Raw genomic sequence first — 21,765 nt, 5'->3', positions numbered from 1 at the left:
CTACAATCTCCGAGTGGAGCCAGTCTCCTCACATGTACTGTCTTTTTCAAGCTAACATGGGAGCCGTTCAGGTGTCTTCGCTTGCTCGCCATTCCACTCCACGGACTGGATACGTGCGATATTTCCTCAGGTGAGCCTTCCTCTCTGAAGCCCTGAGTTCCTCCAGCACTGTTGACGCTGGCGCCAGTGTCTATTGCCTGTGCGTCGGCTAGGTGCCTCCGTGTGCATGGTTCCTCCCCTGAGAAAACCCCCACATGTGTATTTCCACTGTAAGCCTCTTTGAGCATGTGTCTTTCCCTCGGCAAGCCACCTTGCCACTCCTGGAGTTGAAAGTTTGCCACCCCACGGGCTGGTCACTCCAGTGTTCCTCCATATGAAGCCCCCTCGGGCCATATGTGTATTCCTAAGTCCTCCCTACGGGTAGGCATGTTGCGGCATATCTCCCCTGAGATATGCTTCCCAGTGTACCTTGGTATTCCTGTGTTAAGTAGGACTCCTTCGTCCGTGCCTATATCACGACAGGGAGGTCAGACTTCGCAGGGCACTGGAAGACAGCTGTGAAGGTGGCGTGATTACACGGGGACCCCCATTCTCCGTCATCCGACGTAACTCGGAGTGACTACGAAAGGGAACGTCTCGGTAACGGATGTAACCCTCGTTCCCTGAGTAGGGAACGGAGACGTTACGTCTCCTTGCCACTTCCGCTGTACCGCTGGGTAGACGCCTGAGTTTAGTCTCGGCTCCTCAGCGAAGACATGATCTGCTTTTGCCGGTGTCTCTCCTTAAATACCCACGCGGTGGGGCGGAGATACGCTATGCAAATTCCGCAGACCCATGGCATTTCATTGCCATAGGCTCGTTTTTTAATACTCGAAGATGATAGGCTTTCTGGCGAAACCCCCATTCTCCGTCATCCGACGTAACGTCTCCGTTCCCTACTCAGGGAACGAGGGTTACATCCGTAACCGAGACGTTTTCTTGACTAAAATGATGCCATTTCAAAGTAAAGTGTAAAATTAAGGAATTTGAAATGAGAAAATAGTGAAACATTTTTCAAAAGACAAAAGCTATAACTAAAACAAAACAAAAAACATTAATACATTAACAGGACTCATGCTCATGGTGGCAATAGATAAAAAAACTTTCTTTTTAAAGCATATTATCATGAACTGCACAATAAACTAAACCTTACACCTTTCATTGTACAAACCACAGAAAGAGTTGCATCAGTATTGCTCAAAATTTAAATGAAGTTTGACCCTTCAAGGGAAATCTCCAGACAGAAAATTAACAGGTGTGTGCCAGTTTCTTTCCTCTTTTGTATGTCTTGAAGTTCTCTATAGGATTTCAAAGAATGTGAGTAGTAAATTGGATCAAAGATATTGGACAGCCTGAACCCTTGTGGCTCCTTTGTCCACTGTAGACACAGGAAAACCTGAACAGAATTTCAGTCATGAATCTCATTATCACTCCAGAACATATATAGCATTATCCAAACCACATGGATCACCCGCTGACAAAGCTGATTCTTTTAATGAGTTTTTATTTTGGCAAATTACACTGGATGCAACAGATTGTGATCTGCTGTTAGTAAGGGAGATTTCCTTCCCAGCCCACACAGAATGTACACTGTATCTGTTCTAGTGTGCTGCTCATTTCTCTGTGACCTATAACCCCACACATTAGCTCTGAGTGTACGATACTTCATAAAGAGATCAACAAACTCACCCTTTCAAAATCCCAGTTTAATTAAAACTCAGTCTGTCATACAGTAATTCAAGGTCTCCTTTATTAAAAAAAATATATATAATGATGGAAAAAAAATGAAAAAGTCTCCTCTCCAGAGAGTCCTCCAGTCAGTGGGAAACAGTTCGCAACAATACAGCTTAATTTCCCATGAGACCTTGGGCATTGTAAGTATTTAACAATGGGAGGGACAAGCCCATAGAGTGTAAGCAAAAGGTAAGGTCTTTTTCCACCCCAACATCACCTGAGAGCCATCTCAGTATTTTACTGCAGGATTGCACTTTTCATGACACCTGACCATAAAAAACTCTTTGGTACAATACAAACCGTGTCCCAACTCTGATCTAATAAGACCCCTTTGTGTTGGGGCACAGAGTACAAAATCAATCTGTTCTGCCTTCTAGAACATGCACAGTGTGCAAATATGCTAATGCACGTGTGGAATCACCTCCACAGTATACAGGACCAACCCCTACGTGGTCAGAGTAAATATAACCTTTATGTGGGAAAAATGCGACACAGGTTTGGCAAAACGGGTTCCTTGCGAATGCATAGACTATGCAGAAAGGCTTTGCACCTCAAGCACAATGGATCCTTTGAAGAGCTTTGCAGTCAGAGCCTGACTGAGATTTGGTGCTGAGGGAATAGACTCCACTGGTACAAGCCTGGGTGCTTCTGTATACGCAATGGCAGCATGTAGAACAAACTGTTAGAAAAAGAAATATATATAAATATATGAGTATAATTTGCATTGTGGGTGGTATTGTTCCCTCAATCTCCTTTAGCAGAGGCTTAAGAGCTTCAAGACTTGGCACTGCACTGTTCTTTGGATTGTGGATCTCGCTGTTTTTCCATGGAATTTGTAGAAGACGTTCCTCGAGCTGTGGTTTCGAAGTCACCTTGACATACTCTTTCTAACGCTTCTTTCAGTAACTGGTATCTCCAGTTTCTCATACATCATCTATTCAATGTTACTGTCAGACCAGCACATCTTTCATCTACTGTATGCCCTTCTACTGTCTATGATCACTATGTTGGTTTGGTTCGCTAGTACTATTTGCTAGTACTTGACTGGATGTTGAAGTCCCACCGGATCTTGGGCTTGTCATTTTGGACATTTCAGCAGTGAGGTATGCCAAGGAGTTGTTTGTGCTGTTCACTGTATTTGTTGTTGCCACCTGCATCTATCTTCCCATTGTAAGGTGTTTGATCGTCTCTAGGGCTTTCTTGCACAGTCTGGGGTCTTTTGTGGCATTGTAGACCCCTGTCACTATTGATTTGGGGCTGAGCACTCATGATTAGTGCCTCTGCGCTTTCCCAGTTAGGCAATTTCCAGTAACGGAAGGAATTTTCCAGTCAATTGTTATCTAGGTCATGCCATGGCATGTCCTGTGCTCCCATCTCCTACAAGTCTTTATTAAATACATTCATCCACTTACTAGATATATGCAGAAGATAAATTCTTCTGACGATTTTTTCAGTGACTCTTTCTGCAAGTTACATCGATAAGCCAGTTGATTGAATGAATCATTTGATCCATTCCCTTAAGGGATTCATTCAAAAAAGATTTTACTTTACTAGTGTAATTTGAATTATTCACTCAACTGATTTGTTCAACAATACTGACTCATTCATTATTTTACTTTGTTTGAAATTTCTTTTTTTTGGCGGAGCAACAAAGACAAAGTAATTGTCAATAATTTATCTAAAAGTTACTCATATTTACTCAATATTAATTACTCAATATTATATAAGTTACTCAATATTAATGTTTATTATTTTTTGTGTGTTAAAGCAATTTCACATCACATCGGTCCGAATATCAAACACGACAGCATTCTTGCTTTTAATGCTTAAATTTGCATTATGCTAAAATCATTTAATGCTAAAATCAGTGACGTCACTGGGACATTGCGACCAGGTGAGCAGCGTGGGCCAATAGGACGTCACTAAGAAAGTGAAAGTAAAAGAGAAAGACTCTGGGAAAGAAAAAAACATCAACAACGCAAGGACGTAACCGTATTCATTTGGTAATAATATGCCGTTTTCTCCTAAACAATCTTTTTTTTTTTTAATAAAGAAAGATTAAAAGAAAAAAAAAAACAATCACACAAAGCGTGGCATCTGACATTCAGTCTGGCTTTCATAACATAATCAGACTGGTTCAATTCAAGTAACAGCTGAAGTGCGGTGATCTTCTCAATGTAAATGTAGCGTAAAGAAAGCTAAATATTCCATAACTAATCTAGTTCAACCTGTACAATGACTGAATCTTGAATGTGCTGTGCTCTATAGAGAAAATGAACTAATGCTCAAGGGAAGAAGGTTATTTAGGGTTATGCTCAGATTTGAAATACATCTTCACTCGAAAAACATCTGGTTAGATAGAACACCAAGCTGAATGCAATATCGGCCCTTCAGGAGAAATATTGTTTTACTCACAGCGGCTAGAGCTCTTTGTTTGATGCATGTATTTCATGAAGAGCGTTTGACTCCTCTGGGCCTTACGTTGCTGCTGTAGAACAGAACGGTCAATTATGAAGGGCCCCAGCCTGGTGCATTTTTTATTAATGCGTGGAAGCAAATATCATACTAAATCGATCTCACAAGACTTGTGTCAAATGCAGACATGTTCCATAGATAGAGCTGATTGAAGAATTCATGTGGGGATTGAGGTCTGAGATGAGTGAATGATATGTATACAAGCTGAAATTCATGCAATTCACAGAGGAAAGCTTAGCCGTTCCAAATCTTTGCTTTTCATGCAGCTAGTGTTCTGACTAAGGCTTTCTATTCTATTGACAAACAGCATATACAGAAGAAGATTTCATGCAATTCACCCACTCAGTATGGATCTTTTTGAGGAGATCAGGGGATTTAGGCAATAACTTGCAAGAAAAAAAAGCGGATGATCTTACATTGCAAAACATCGCAAAATATATATATATATATATATTTTTTTCTTAGGAAGAACTTGGGAGTTTCAACTTTTACTTGAGCAATGGAATGTTCCTCTACGGTAGTGGAAAAATACAAAAACAAGCAGTGAATGAAAAGTGGATGGCAAAATTTAGTCAATTCAAATATGTATTTTACCCAAAAGTACAAAACAACATTTTACTCCCACCTAATCTGGTCTGTCAAGTTTTTTAAAAATTGTATATATTCCACTATGTTTCCCTATTTTTTAACGGTGTTGCTTTTATCAGCATGTTGTGTTTTAGCTTTTGGACAGTTGAATATTTAATTCATCCCCTCTACTGCTCCACCAGCCATTCACATGCAGACAAATGTCTTTGGCAACAGCATCACAACTCACACAGTTCTTTGAATGTGTTGTGCAAATATATTGTGCCCTGCATTCAGTTGTGCTTCTTTCAGCTGTTTTTGAACACAAGAACATATCATATACGCCCTTAGAAATGCTGGGTTAGGTGAACCTGAATATGTGAGCTTGCCTAGTCATTGAGCCAACAAGTCATCCACAAAAACCACATATGAGTTTCCCAAAGCCAACTATGAGTGCAAGTTCCGTTGTTACCAATAGAGTTCGATTGAACTTGCGACCATAGTTGGCTAACGCTCCTTTTGGGAAATGCACATCAGGTCGATTTTGATATTGGTTTTATACATCCCATAGCCTTGGGTAAATTACAATGCTTAAACAAATAATAAACCCTGAAGTATTAGCTTGTATGTTTAGTCGTTGGCAGATAATGTCTTAATCTATGTGTAATACACTGCATGCTGTTAGCGATGACACTAATCAATAGGTTCTTATAGGACATTCTAATCCTTAAATATCCAGTGGGGCATTCTTTTATCCCTCCAGTTTGTTCCTCACTGCCGTGTGCTGAGTGGCAATAGAGTGGACGTCTCACTCCCATCAGCTGTAAAGAGGGATTAAGTGATAGATTTAGAGCCATAGCCTCTACAAGACCAGCCAGAGGATCTGGAGCGAAACAAGACAAGACCAGTTTTGTATTGAGAGTCCACTGACATTTACGAAAACAGAATAAAGCCCAATAAAAATAGGTAGTGAGGGGGAAAAATACTATACTGTATTAACAAAAATGTCAGGTAAAAAAAAAAAAAGTTGTTTGTTTTGTAAGTCAGAAATATAATTTAATTTGACTGAAACAATCTATCTAACATATCTTACGAAGATCAAATAAATGTTATGGATTAGAGCAAAAGGAAATTGTTTCTTGGGGTAACAATTGCACCAATCTTACAATAAATCAAACTGGCAGATGAAAGCCATCTGTTATACTTAATGCTGACATTTGCACACTGGGTGGGGAAATATTAATTCATGCAATACATAGTAATCCTGAACATGGACTGTTGTACTCTAATACTGTGCTTGTAATGTTCAAGGTACAAGAGGGTTATTGTACATCTATAATTCAGCTTCTCCACAGTTGGGATTTTACAGTTTCCTTTAAACTGTAATGTGGAACATTTCTCAAGAAAAACATGAGGTGAGTGGGTTGGGATATTGTTGGGGAGAAAAAAAAAGGCAAATTGTGTCTAAAAATTTCATTTCTCTGAGTGTTCTCCGTAATGGACAGAGGATGATGAAAAGGTAGGTTTTTCCTAGATGGATGTGGCTTGAGTTGGGCATTACAACCCACTCAGTTTGCATCAGTAATCCTCTTAGGAGCACTTATGCCACATTAGCCCTGTTTTCAGCCCAGGAAACCCAGCACCTCCATTTCCCTTCTATTTTAGGAGACCCAAAAAAATGGGCAGACAAATAAAAGAGCATAAGTGACGTTGAATTATTTTTCCAGCCGAACACTGCGTGCGACTCAACATAGAACTAACGTCAGATCTGAGGAGAGAGATGACATATAATTGAATCGAAAAGCACAAAGCCTCTGCAGATCGCATTCAAAACTACTCCGAGCCTGCAAATTTGCAAGCAAGTCACGACCCCGGCGAGCCCTAAGTGCAATTTCTACGTCAAATCTTGCTCGCCTGCTTGTGTGTCTCTCTGTCACAGGCAATCCAAATTCCCCCATCAGCTGGGTGGCAGAAAACACGATCCCTGACAACTTTTCACATCAGCCAAGGATTAAGGAAGAGGGGTTTACGCTGGCCTTGCCAAAATCAGGGATAACATTTTTTGATTCAGCAATTTAAACTAATTTCAAGGCTGGCTCCGCAGCAATTTTCTGGATCAATGGAATGTCATAGTTGGCTTGGTCACCAGCCCTCTTATCGCAGGTGGCTCCAAGAGAACGTGCCTATGCTAATAGCTGACGTTTGGATGGTGGAGTGTGGTGTATTTAGCACATTACAAATTGTCCTGATTCGAAGAGGCAGACGTTTTTTATAAATGATGTTGGAAAAAAATATTACTTGAGAGTTTATTCCAGCAAAGAGCTTGAGTCGTTTTCATCGAAACATGTTAAAAAGGAACGCAGCTGTGATCTGGTTTTCAGTTTCTTTGATTGCCGTTTTGAAACTAATTACATATTAACATTACAGCATAATTTTGCAGAATTAAACTGTCTGTTAAACTGCTAATGTAGCCAAAGCTGCTCTGAAAATGTCCAAGTGATTCCCTCATTAAACTATAAGAATCGTGAAGCTATGTGAGTCACAAAGTCTTGACTGATAAAAGCAAAAGTAATGCAGAGTAAAAAGGGGGACAACGACTTATCTATAGAAATGATGGCCATATTATCGTATATTATACATTATAAAATGCATATATAAATAGTAAATACTAAATGACGTAAAGTAAATAATGCTGAAAATATAAACATAACCAATTATGTACTTGATTATTGTAGTTTACTTAGTATAATATTTAGTGATATATTTTTACGAAGTGACTAATGCTTCTCAGTTCTATTAAAATATACTATAAAATAAACACAAATAAGTCAAGTTAAAGTTTCAGGTAGCTCACACAAAATTAATATACTTATTTTCATATATGCTTTCATCATTGTTTAATTGATTGAAGAATGATTTTTTTTTTTAAGTAATGAAAGATATAGTTGATTTTTTTTTTTCAGCTGCATTTGCCCTCTTCACTGGGTCTTGAATTTAAAAATTGTTAGACCATTTGCCAGTTTTATTTACACGGTTGTTGTTTAGTCACAACATTTTGTAAATTATTTTCTTATGAATTTAAGCCATGCTTGTTCCTATAATTAAAATGTTCCATTAGTTAACTGTTACCCCCTTTTTAACGAAGGAACTCTATTGACTCATAGCATTGAAATTGTATAGGCATTATACAAATCTGTTGCACTGTGACGTAGCAGGTATGTAACCGGAAGTGCTAACGACTTGTTTGTTTCGGCAGTTCAGAATTGATTCTTTCTTTTAGGAGACAATAACTTTCTTTCTCCTGCACTATGAGCTTTAGAACTTTAGAAGTGATCATAGACCTTTTACATTCACAAACAGCTATATTACACACTTCATGGAAGGAAAAAAAAATCGAAAAAGCATAGGGCACCTTAAGTTTTTGCTCATTTCATCGCTGTGTAGTCACACCAAACAAAGTATGCCACTGTATCTCTTCATGATAGCAGCACAGACCACCTCAGGCTACATCATAAACTGAACTATGTAAATAACAATAACTTCATTTCAGTGAATTCACTTCAGATAACATTTTGCATAACAGACATGAGAGGGAATATTTTTTTTTAAAAGGGCAGTCAGGCACTGTGGTTAAGGGTATGGCAGAGAGCCTTGAGGCTGTAAAGTAAATAAATATCTACAAATCATTTCAGTCGAGTGGCTTCAGGGTGGCACTGCTGAGGACAGTGTTATAACATTCTCAATTTACTGGAGCTGCCGGCACCTTCATTACTTTGAACACGAATAACTCAAATGTGCGTTGGAATCCTCAAAGTTATTGCATTTTGTGAATACGGAAAAAAAATAGATATCACTATTGTAATTCAGTAAATGTGTCATTTTAGACACATCCAATGTCCAGTGCTTCTGCTTGAAGTCAGTTATTCCTTTGTAGAAGTTAAAAACAAGAACAGGCCTTTTTTAGTTCTTAGTATATGTACCACTTGTGGGGCCGCTTTTAATTACTATTATATTTGATTATTTACACTGTTCTATTATCCTTTGTTAATGTTAATAAAAATGTTCATGTTAGTTCACACTTCACAGTGCGTTAAAGTCGACATGAAACGGAAATTGTCATAGTCTTGACTTGCCTATTATGACATCATGACTGCATATCTTAAAGCTGCAGTCCGTAGCTTTTTTAAGTTAAAAATAATCCAAAATAATTATATTAAAAAAAAACTTATTCTGCCAGTGGTCAAAACTATCTGCTTGCCATGGCTAGATTCAAAACGGTTAGCTCAGACTGATCTCATGAAATGGCGTATGTATGACACGCCAATTCGTATTTCCATTTTTGGCGTGCTATCAACACGCATAATCGCTTTTCAGCGTGTTTATCAACGCCTTTGACTTAACGTTATATTACTGTATTATGTATATATAAATATATGACCTACCCCAACCCCGTCCCTAAACCTACCCGTCACTGGGGTTAAAGGGATAGTTCACTTTGAAATTAATTTTTGATATGTTTTAGCTTACCTCCAGTGCATCCAAGATGTAGGTGTCTTTGTTTCCACAGTATCTTCAATTTTGATAATTTTAGGTAAAACCGTTGTTGTCTGTCAGTCATACAATGGAGGTGAAGGGGGTCCTCCTCAAAGAGCAGTCAAAATTAAACATTATTTAATGAATCGTAAATGTAAGTACACATTGATGCCCTAAGACACGAAACGAGTGGTTTTTGTGAGAAAACGAACAGTATTTATATTGTTTTTACCTCTTGTAACCACAGCCATGTCCAAGTTATCTGAGGGCGCGGACGCTTCCGTGTGTGACGTGTACGCAGACTGGTGCATAGATAAACTAGATGTCGCCTTGGCGACGGCAGTTCATTGGAACGAAACCTTAGCCAAGGCGACTTCTGGGGTATATATATCTATGCACCAGTCTGCGTACACGTCACACACGGAAGCGCCCGCGCCCTCAGATAACTTGGACATGGCTGTGGTTACAAGAGGTAAAAACAATATAAATACTGTTCGTTTTCTCACAAAAACCACTCGTTTCGTGTCTTAGGGCATCAATGTGTACTTACATTTACGAGTCATTAAATAATGTTTAATTTTGACTGCTCTTTGAGGAGGACCCCCTTCACCTCCATTGTATGACTGACAGACAACAACGGTTTTACCTAAAATTATCAAAATTGAAGATACTGTGGAAAGAAAGACACCTACATCTTGGATGCACTGGAGGTAAGCTAAAACATATCAAAAATTAATTTCAAAGTGAACTATCCCTTTAATACCATTTATGAGTCTTCTCCTACCATCCTAGGAAAAGAAATATCGCTCCACAGATGTAGATATAGATTTTGCTTCGTTTCGCTCGGACATTTAACGGCGTACACATACACGCGGAATCACTCGGACATTTAATGGCGTAGACATACACGCAAAAGATTTCGGCGTGGACATACACGCGGATAGCTCAAAATGCGTATAGATAACACGCCACTTGAATTGAAAGTGGCGTGTATGTTTACGCAAAGTCATGATGTCATGTTGGTTAGCTTGTAATAATGATTTTAATTCCAGTGGTACTGGTGGGTTTCCGCGGGAAATTCGAGCATGTCTTTGCGTCATTACGTCACATCCGTACACATAAAGGAGTTTCGGCTAGCCGGCTATACTGCGCGTGACGAGATGTTTAGATGTATAGGCTTTTCTCGCAGCACTTTACATAATTAAACTTATGGCATCCAGAAAAATCCCAACAACAATCATCAGTGTCAACTGGAGATTCAGCAGTTATAAAACCCAAAAGACTTCGTACTTCGGATTTAAGGTGGCTAGAGAAAGAGAAAGAAACCGTCTCATGCGAACACAAGGATTTAAACATCGGCGGGGCTTTTGAAAAGTGCGTGAACTCCGTGTTTTGAAGGGGTTCAAAACGGAAGAAGAGACGGCTTTTTTCTGCTGAACAAGTAAGTTAAGACATTTCAATAGTTCAATCGTGTAACAGCACGTTTTCTTAATTCACACAGTTATGGAGTTTCCTTTGTTGTGCCTTTCTCGTTTTGCTATTATGGAGAATATGAATTCTGAACTACACAGGTAACCATAAAACACATTAAATTTAACATTAGTCACGCAATGCTGATGTGATGTTGTTAACATGAACAATTTGAGAACAAAGTAGGCTATAATTTGCACGGTTGCTGTAAATCGCGTTGATTAAATCTAACGAAGCTTATCATGTCGAATGCTTTTTCCCCCTTAGTTGGTCAGAACAAAAATGGATGTTACTTACTTGTTCAGAAGACATTTTCTTATGAAAATTCTTATGTTGGTCAAACTTTCATAAAGTGAATCTGTGATTCTGTATGACAGTATCCACACAGCGCGGTGACTCACAGCACCACTCGCCTCAAAGCACTGTGTTCATCCGCGCTGTTTCATGCCGATTTACAACCCACGTAAAGATGATAATTCCGCGAATCACTGCAGTTACAGATTTCGAACAGAGATGGCGACAAAGAGGAAAAGCTACGGACTGCAGCTTTAATGAAACGGCCTCTTGAACAAGAAAAAAAATGTAGGACGGGCCTTGATTTTGTCCATCAGGAATAGATTGGATTGATGTTATTAATTGCTATTGCTACGATCTCATGTGAGTGACATGTTGTCCCACCCTTGCAGCTGTACACATCATCAATTGTTATTTGTTAGTTGATGTTAACTAATGTAGTTAATAAATTTAACTTTACTGTAAAGTTTCATGTGTGTACACTAACCGAAAGTGATTTTTAAATTTATTTTCTGTTTAAAATCCAAGTTGTCCTGCGTTAAAACGCATCATTATGCCCATCACGACATATTTTTAAATATATGGTGGCAAATATCGGTTGAGACGGAGAGGTTGGGGGGGGGGGGGGGGGTTGCTGGAGATAAGGACTGGTGGAGGAAGGAGAGGTTAATCCCCCTGTTTAATCTGTAAGGGTATAGGAAGCCCTTATCTCCCTTTTTCTGGTGCCGACACACACTTTCTGCTCACCGAGGCTGACTGGTCGAGATCACTGAGCGGAGGTGCAGGGGAGGGTTGACTGCCATCCCTCATGATAGTCCCTCCGCCTCAGCCGGGCCCCAGACCCCGGCACGAACAACCACAACGCTGATGCTATCGGCTGCCCTGCGGGCTAAAAGCATGGTGTTTTTCCCTCAGGCTGTTTGTTTTTCAGTAGGAATAATGAGGGAGTATATCTGGAGGCCCAAGGCTCACCATCAGCTCAAACATGGTCTCCAACAGACTGAAATCAGAGCTGAGAAATAAGCAGCTCTCACTGAATAATAGGCTGAGTGCCTTTTTGAGACAGAAATGTACAGCTTGTCAATTCAAAGCGTCCATAATGTCACTTCTACATCCATTTAAAAGGTGCTTCGCGGCCTCTAATGAACCTTCCTGCTCAAAGTGTTAATGGTAATGCCAACAAAAGGTGTTTGAACATTTTTTCTTTGGCTTTTATTCTGGAAGAGGTGCGGGAGGATATATCCATCTCCCCTGTGAGATAAGAACAAAGTTTGTGGTGGAAAAGAAAAATTCAGTGGGTGGAAAAATGAGCCTCAATACACTGTGTACCTGTTCATTTGTTTTCATATAAGGCAAACGTTCCGCACTGACATTAACCTTACAACTCTTATTAGTGGATGAGCATGAAATATGAGGGTAGAGATGAGAAAGAGAGAGAGGGTTTGGAAGAAGAAGAGGAAGAAATGAGAAGGAAACAGAAAAAAGTGTGTGTGCTTGGCTCGCACATCAGGTTAATGCTGTGGATTGCCCAAGGAAGAAATGTCACATCAACTCTCTTTTAAAAGGCCTACACCATCCGGTCATTACCAAGGACTATGAACGAATGATTTAAAAAAAAAACTTTCATCGTCAGCCTGAACAGTTCTAAGAATGGTAATGAACAGTTCAATTTATATTTCCACTTTAGCTTGGTTCGGCACAGCACGATCACGAACCAAAACTCATGGTTTAACGCCTTCAAAGACTTCTAACTGGAAATGGACACTGCTCTCAGAATATAGTAAATTACTATGAACATTACCCCATATGTGTTAGCAAAAGATAGAAAATGAAGAGGAAGGTGAAGTTTCAAAACAGAGTTTAATAAAGGTCCACAAAGTAATCCACAACAGGCTCAGCATTAAAGCAACTTTCACGGGCGCTAACGTAAACGAGACACCAAACACAGGAAAAGTATGAACTTAAGTAGTAACACAGACAAGGTAAATTAACAATAAACAGCTGAAAACAACAAACTAATCATGTTAGGAACCATACAGACAAATAATTGGCGGGAAATTCAAACAAAGGAACACATGTGACTGATGAAAACGAACTAAAAGTCCATGAAAACAAAACTTAGAGCAAACTGACTGAATATTTGTATCAATATGTATGTCCGATAATTAGCACATCTTTAAGATAAATTCTCTTAACTGCTGGGGTTTCCATCCAAACGTGAAACGCATTTCTGAAAATCAACTACAGAGAATGCAAAACATTGTGCGTTTCCATCAACTGTGCTATGCTCATTATGTTCAGAGAGCATCCAGGTATGCAAAATGAGCTAATGGGAAAATCCAGAAAATCCACCTCAGCTTAGTGCAGAAACTTTTATGTGAATTTTTATGCACATATCAAGCATATCCATTCAAGATGTCTTGAGCACAAATTCAAAATTCGGAAACCCAACAAATGAAACGAAGGAATAGAGAGGAAAATATTGAGGTGTTCCAATTTAAGCAAGCCACCTGCTTTGTGAAAATGCAAACAGCGGGCAAATCACGTTTGGATTTGCTTGGATGCTAATGAATTTTGATAATGAATTACTGGCTATGCTCGGCAGCTCATTTTAAATGGGTTGAAAAGATTGTTCCAAGTTAATCTGAAAAGGCACAGTGTTAAGTCCAAATGGGAAATGTTCCCTGAATCAATTTTCGCTACTACAGGAAGAATAAAACCATTGCCTGAACCATATGGAACTCTGGCCTCAAGTTAAAAAAAAAAAAAACATATAGCATTTCTCTCCCTTTATTTTATGTTTATTCAAAAGGGACAGTATTCTTTTGCACAATAATGACATATATTGACACATGCTATTTTCATGCCAGAAAGTAAAATTCGTCTGTATTCTTCAAGAGTCCTAGGCAATTTATAGCGGTTAACACACCCACAAAGGCTAATGGCTGACATATTAAGTGATCATAAGCTTTTAATGGCCATTAAGTCTCAAACACTTGGAGAGATCATCTATTTAAAATGAGCAGCTGAAAATAGCCCGCACAGCTGTCATCTTGCCAATCAGGGAGATGGCTATGAACCTCCAAGACCAAATCTCTGCAACTCTCCAGCACTTTTCTTCAGTAAATGAATACCAATCCAAAATCTTGTTTGAAATGAAAGGCACTAGTGAAAAGCCATTAGCTTAACATTTGGTAACAACACTTAGGCCTACATTTGAAATAGTTTTTGACAGGAGTTGTCGAAGTTTTGGAGGACGTGACACACAATAGATGTTCTTAACAAACACAGACGCTAAAATGAGAATCATTAGTGCTAAACGGCAAGTTTAGATTTATGGGGTATACTGCCAGCCGAGCTCTTGTTCCTATCTCCTCCTGTGACAGAGAACACTTCCTGCATCTCAAAGGGCTTTAGATGAAGAGACTCAAACCGATCACACGCCCACATAGTGTAAGTTCAGCAGTGCAGCACCCCCTGCTGAGAGCTCTGTGGATTACTGTCTCTCAATGATCACTACCCATCGTGCAATGCAACAGTTTTAGAGACTTCTGCCTAGTATTTCAGTGATGGAGTATGTTTCATTCAGCACTGGTAATAGTTGCCCTTATACATCTACAACTAAAGTGAGTTAAGCTGTTTGCGACAATGTTTCGACTGATTGCGACGGATTGTGAAATCTGGAGAGGGTCAATAATTGATCTGATGAATAATTTTTCCAAAAATATTGTTAAGAAAAATGCAAGCGGAGAGACAATCCGCATGATAGTCGAATATTGACAAAATTATACACTACCGTTCAAAAGTTTGGGAATGGTAAGATTTTTACATTTTTGCTAAATAAGTCTCTTATGTTCATCAAGGCTGGGTTTATTTGATTACAAATACCGTAATACATTCAAATAGAAAAGTGTTATTTTAAATAATAATATTTCACTTTATTAATGTATTTTAAAATGTAATTTATTCCTGTGGGGCAAAGCTGAATTTCCAACCCATTACTTGAGTCTTCAGTGTCACATGATCCTTCAGAAATCATTCAATTTGTTTTTCAAGATTCTTTGATGAATATAAAGTAAAAAAAAAAAAAAAACAGCTAATAAGAAAATAAATCGTATTATTATCAACATAGGAAATATTGTTGCTTAATATTTCTGAGGAAACTGTGATACATTTGTTGTTTAATGATCAGAGAGTTTAAAGAAACATAATTTATTTGAAATAGAAATCTTTTGTAACATTATAAATGTCTTCACTTCAAGGCATCACTGCTGAATTAAAGTATTATTGATCCAAATAATAAAAAAGGGGTAATATCAAACAGAACAAAAACAGATATTAAGTAGACTGTTGAATATGCATAATAGATTTGCAGATCATGTGATAGAGGAACATTTACTCAACCAATAATACAAATTTAAAAGAAGTCTGCCATGTATAGAGGAATAATTTGTCCGTTTAAATCAAGCAGAATCGTAAAATCAACAAATAATGCAGTGAAGCTGTTATATGTAATATGTAAGCACATATTCTCCATATATTCCAGAATATGTAATAAAATACAAAAAGGAACTTTTAACTTACACCGCTCAAATGGATGCATGGAATTATAATGATGAAGAAATCTGAACTCGGCAAAAAAAGTGCATTTGTTTCCTTTCGTGTTCCATACCTGTGTAGTATTATTACAGTCATCATCATAATCGATGATTACATTATATAATAAATGCATTTTCACACCCCTGAGAGCAAAACTGTTTGTGTATTCAAGGCAAAGAAGCATTTTTCTGACTCATTTGCCATTCGTATCTGTTAGGGAGACCTGCTCAGCACCAGCAGGCCTTCTGAAGCAGCCAGACTGAAGACAGCCATACAAGAAGCACATCTTGTGACTTTCAGCTGTCAATATGCTTACTTTCCTGGATCAATTCATTTCCTTTTTCTTGGCCACTTCACACATTTCATCAAGCCTCATTTTAAATGCCAGTGGTTTCATTGATTTCCAATAGGGTGACTCATGTCTCTTGGCCAGAGCCGGGGCAGGGAAATTTTAACATTCACTCCTAACACACTCCATTGCACTCAGATATGCCGCAACTGTACACAGCCCTATAGCGAGAGAGTGTAAAATGTGTTTAATTCAACCGTTACACGCCGTCTGATATCAAAAATATCCCACAGACCACCTCGAGAAAATCAGACGGTTGAGTGTGAAGGAGGTTCAACCTTCATGGTGTTCTAATATCTTTTCTTGTCAATGAAACGTTGCCCTTCGACCTCCCGAAGCTGTCGGGATGGAGTGGACACCGTAAGACATGTGGAGTGCAGGGTCAATCTCTTGACGAATGCTCGACATAGAAGCGCACCCAACAGCACTCAGAGCGGAGGCTCTGTCCAGGGGACATACTTGGATGTCACATCGTATAACATCACAGGAAGTAGGAGAAGGTCAGTCAGGGCATGAGTGCCTCTATGTAAGTCTTTGAGCTAATGGGGGGAGGGGGCTCTGCGAATGGACTAAGCCAAAACACAGTCCCTTGATGATTAGAGAGTGTGAAAATAGCCCTCAGATCACACTCTGAATCCATCAGACCCTTAGTGGGGAGAATTTGTGCCACTGCCGCTACCAGACAGACAAAGCTGCCCACACCATTAGTGTAATTGTCAGATTGAAAGCTTTACCGTAATTGGCCGACTGGCTGCTAATCTCCAAGAGAGTCATCAGAGCTTCTGATTAATGTGTCATGGTCAAATGTCGCCATGGACGATGAACACAGGAAACATGGTCTTGATGCCGTCTCCATGGTAACTCACAAATGTTAATATGGTTCATCTCATTGTCCGCTCCTTCTGTACAGAAGTTGCTTATTGTCGTTGCTTTTTTGTGTAATGCTAATTGCCAATCATTTCCAATTAGTGTACATTGCTTCTTACAGTATTTTAACAAGTGGTACAACAAACAAAAACAAAAGAAACTACCAACTGAATCAGTCCTGTGCTGATACAATCATATTAATATACACTACCGTTCAAAAGTTTGGTGTCAGTAAGGGGGTGTTTGGTGTTATTTTTCTCAAACGAATACTTTTATTCAGCAAGATGCATTCAACTGAGCAAAAGTGTAAATTAAGTGTAATGTTACAAAAGATTTCTGTTTAAAATAAATGCTGTTTTTTTTTTACTTTCTATTCATCAAAGAATCTTGAAAATACATATATTAGAATGATTTCTGAAGGATCACTTGACACTGAAGACTGGAGTAATGATGCTGAAAATTTAGCTTTGCCATCGCAGGAATAAATTACATTTAAAATATATTAAAAAAGAAAATAGTTCAATTGTAATACTATTCCACATATTACTGTTTTTACTGCATTTCTGATCAAATAAATGGTGTGCAAGAGTCTTCTTTCAAACTTTTGAACAGTAGTGTTCACGATAGCCTGGATGCCAGCCGAACTTAGCCCCGCCCACAACATTTGAGGATGGGAAGTTCGGTCTGGACTTGATCCGTTGAGAAGCAAGTATGCCCGAATCAAAGATGTTCGGACCAATCAAATTGTCAGGACGGGCTTTATATGATGATGGACAGCTGATCAACAGTAACGTAATCATCCACGTCACCAAAGAGCGCTTGGGTTGAATTCGTTTACAATAAAGTATGGCTGCCGCTGGAGAATTGAGATGTGTAGATTCAGCCATCGCGTCTGTTATAGAAGATGTAGACAGCACATTCATTTTAAAAGAGGAACAGAGAACCGCGATCAAGGCATTTGACGATCGGAAAGATGTTTTTGCCGTCCTTCCTTCAGGATTTGGTCTATCCAATTGAGTGCAGAGGCATTTTTTTCATGGTTCGTTTGAAACACGCCCCATAATCACAGCCCAATGGAGCAGTATCACAAGGCTTGTTTGAGATGAGCGGATCTGCGCAGAACCGATCACCGGTGATCACCGCGAGATGCATGCCGGTTAGAAATGTGTCCGAGTGCGGTCCGCCTTGATATGATGTCATGCTGACGTATGTCAAAAAACTTGACAGTGTGTTCTTACAAGTGTGACTGGCTTGATGCTGTAGCTGACCTTTCGGGTTAAGTTACAGGAATTTGGTGGCCCCTGCCATGGTAAGACCTCTGTTTATCACACGGTGGACAGTTACGGCTCGGACTTCATTTGACACAACATCTCCCTGCCCTCTGCCTCACTCTCTCTCATGCCCTCCCGTGCCGGCGTGTCCACCTCTCTGATGGGCCTCTTGTACAAAATAGTCATTGCCTGGCGACAAGTCAATCACATTCTTGATGAATACGGTCAAGAGCAAAATTGGCGATACTTTAACAAGAATTTGTTATGTCTACTATATTCAAACAAAATTTGTGTGTTGATACAACACATAAAAATGAATAAAAACATAATATGATTACATTTTTACATTAAGCAAACCATTTACGTTAAACTAAGCAATGTCTGAATGAAGGTGTGGTGAAAATTTTTAGCAAATTCGTGTGCTGTATAATTGAAAATAAGCTTAAAGGGATTGTTCTAGCAAAAATAACAATTTTGTCATCATATATCAATCTCATGTTGTTCCAAACCCATCACAAATGAAGACATATTTTATATTCTCTCATCGTTTTGTCCATCTATTAAAAGTCCATGCAAACTAAACTTACACACATTAAAAAGTGCAAAAGACATTATAAAAGTAATACATATGAATAGAGCAGTTTAATCCACATAGGACAGTACATACAGAAAAATCCTCATTGGTTTACACGTCAAGCAGTTGAGCTTTCATTCACCATATTTGCTCTGTGTATGTGCATTGATTTGATGATGATGTGAATATAAAAGAATCCTAAATTAAATGTTAATCATAAAGTTATCGTGTCTCTTCAGAAATGGATTAAACCGCTTGATTTGTATGTATTCCTTTTTTGGGTGAATTATGAATGAATCAAAAATGAATATGCAATGACTCGTTTGGTGATTACTATAACCAATGAAATTTACCACTACAGTATTTGTGAAAACAGTACCAAACATAGGAATAAAATATACACAAATGAAATTCAGTATTTGCCACCAAAGCAAATTAAACCTCAATCAAATTACACCTGGGTTAAAAAAAGCAACAATTACACACGCAATTGACCTCATGAGACAGACTATGAGGGGGGTGATATGAGGGACTCAACAAAGATGTATGACCATGACAATGCAATATTCCTCTGCCAAATAAGCCAATAAACTCACCTCAGTAAGCACAGGGCTTAATCTACATTCATACAATCAGTGTTAATCTCTCTCAGTCTGTATCTGATCTTCTTGTGTAAAGCATTTAAAAGTACAGTCATGTAATGCAAACACTAAATAAATAAGTAATGCACCTGCAGTCTTAAAATGTTCTGACTGACAAATTATGCACATAACAACAAAGCACCTGTCATGTCAATAAGAAATTCCTCGTGGACAGTTTTAGCTTACCTATGCACCTGCTATGACCACTCAGGTGACACTGATGATGCCCTGAAGACGTGGAGATCAAGGCAAACTTCGCCACGGTCTCGCCCTAAAAAAGCAGCAGCATTCACCTTGCTCTTGTCAGCAGAAAGCGACCAATCCTAACACAACGTTAGCTAACCCAGCACTTTGTGAAAGCAAGCCTTCTCTCAGAGTCAGCTGGTTCATGTTATGATATGTTTGGGGAATAATTTTGTGAAAGGTAAAGACTATGAGTTGATGATGTGGAGGAATGAGAGTGCCTGCTGCTACTGATGAATTATTATTGATTTTACAATCATAAAGACAGACAGAGATTGTACACCAGCACAGGCGCTTCTGATTATGTGTTCCCTTGACAATTTCAAGATAAAATATAGATGTAACACATGCTTGCACACAAAAGATAGGAAATGCCTGAGGAGAATTTTAAAACATTGTATACTCTATATTATTACTTTGTGACGTAATGGAGATAAAGTAAAGTGTCCATAGTGCGGATAAATACCTTTTTGGTATAGGGGCTTAAAGGGATAGTTAATAAAAAATTTTTTTATCAGCATTTAGTCACCCTTACATTGTTCCAAACGCATACAACATCTGTTCATATTCAAAATATAAATTAATATACACTGCATATACGGTGGTATTGTTGTTTCAACTTAAAGTAAGTGTTCGTGCTAGTCAACTCAAATATCCCAAGTTGTCACTTAATACAACTTAACATTTCAAGATTTTTTATTTTTCTTCCAGTGTTCGCCAATGAGCCCAAAAATGTACCAGTCACAGGTGAAGTGAATATTGTTGATAATCTCCTAACAATAAATTAAGAAATGGGTAGATGGTAAGCAGACAATCAGTTCTCATAATCAACGTGTTGAATGCTGGAGAAATAGCAAGATTTAAAAATCTGACTTTGACAAATTAGAGACTGGATTAGAGTATGTCTTAATTGGCAAGGCTTGTGTGTTGCTCCCGGTCAGCAGTGGTGAGAATTTACCAACAGTGTTATGAGGAGGGACAAACCACAAACCAGCGATAGGGTGTTGGGCGCCCAAGGCACATCGATGCATAAGGGCAACGAAGGCTATTCCGTCTGGCAATGTTCTGCTGAGAAACCCCAAGAAATACCACAGGACACCTTCGGGGATCTTGTAGAGTCCATGCATTGGCGGAACGGCACTGTTTGCCACGCGGAGGACCAACAGCATATTATGCAGATGTTCATAATGTTTTGGCTCATTGGTGTATTTTTAATATTCTTTCATATTTTTTGTCCCTCCATTGAAAATCCATGCAAACAAAATTACAAAAAGACATCATAAAAGTAATCCATATGAATCAAGTGGTTTATTCCACATATATAGAGTACAAACATCATTTGTTCTTGAGCATCAAGCAAGCACAGTTTAGATTATGTTTACCATATTTGATGTAGGCTACAATATGTATGAATGTTGATCAAAATGTATGTGAATAAAAGCTTAAATTAAATCTGTTCATCATTAAGTGATAGTGTCTCTTCACAAGGATTGAACTGCTCGCTTCATATTTCGTTACAATGTCTTTTTGTACTTTTTGAAGCACAAAAATGTTGGTTTGAAAGGACTTTCAATGGATGGGCAAAAATTATGAGAGAATAAACTTGTAAAAATATCTTTTTTTGTGTTTCAAGAGGAATGAAAGTCTTGGAAATGAGGGTAAGTAAATCAAGACAAAATATGAATTACTGGGTGAACTATCATAGTTCATGAAAATGATGAAAAGTCACCATTTACACACTCTTTCTTCTAAGCCGTACGCCGTCAGGTTACATGCAAGAACCAATGAGGTTTGATGTTAGTTGATGTTTGCACTTTGTATCACAATCTTTGATTAGGTCTGTGATTGCGAGTTTTGAATATTTGAGTTTGAATTTAAATTGAGATTGAATAAAGGCTTACATTTCTTCCAATCATCACAGAAAGCGATCATGTCACTTCTGAATATACCAATTGAGTCATATGGATTAATTTCACATTACCTTTATGTCCTTTATTTCTTAAGCTTGAAAGTTTAAGACTCGATTCATAATATGGACCAACTAATGCTCAATAATGTCAATATCATTTCAGTTTAGGGTTGATATATAAAAGGAAACTATTATAATGC

At 38.5% G+C, this 21,765-nt stretch overlaps 1 protein-coding gene across 1 annotated transcript in view; it reads right to left on the bottom strand.

Annotated features, from left to right (window-relative positions):
• asic4a (acid-sensing (proton-gated) ion channel family member 4a) overlaps positions 1-21,765 on the bottom strand; it is a 105,443-nt gene that overhangs the window by 38,902 nt on the left and 44,776 nt on the right. The window lies entirely within an intron of this gene.

The sequence above is a fragment of the Rhinichthys klamathensis genome, unplaced genomic scaffold, assembly GCF_029890125.1.
Source record: "Rhinichthys klamathensis goyatoka isolate OS25496 unplaced genomic scaffold, OSU_Roscu_1.1 h1tg000021l_1, whole genome shotgun sequence".
In the NCBI taxonomy this organism is placed as follows: domain Eukaryota; kingdom Metazoa; phylum Chordata; class Actinopteri; order Cypriniformes; family Leuciscidae; genus Rhinichthys; species Rhinichthys klamathensis.
The sequence above is the reverse complement of the archived record's forward strand: the minus strand, read 5'-3'. Positions and strand labels throughout refer to the sequence as shown.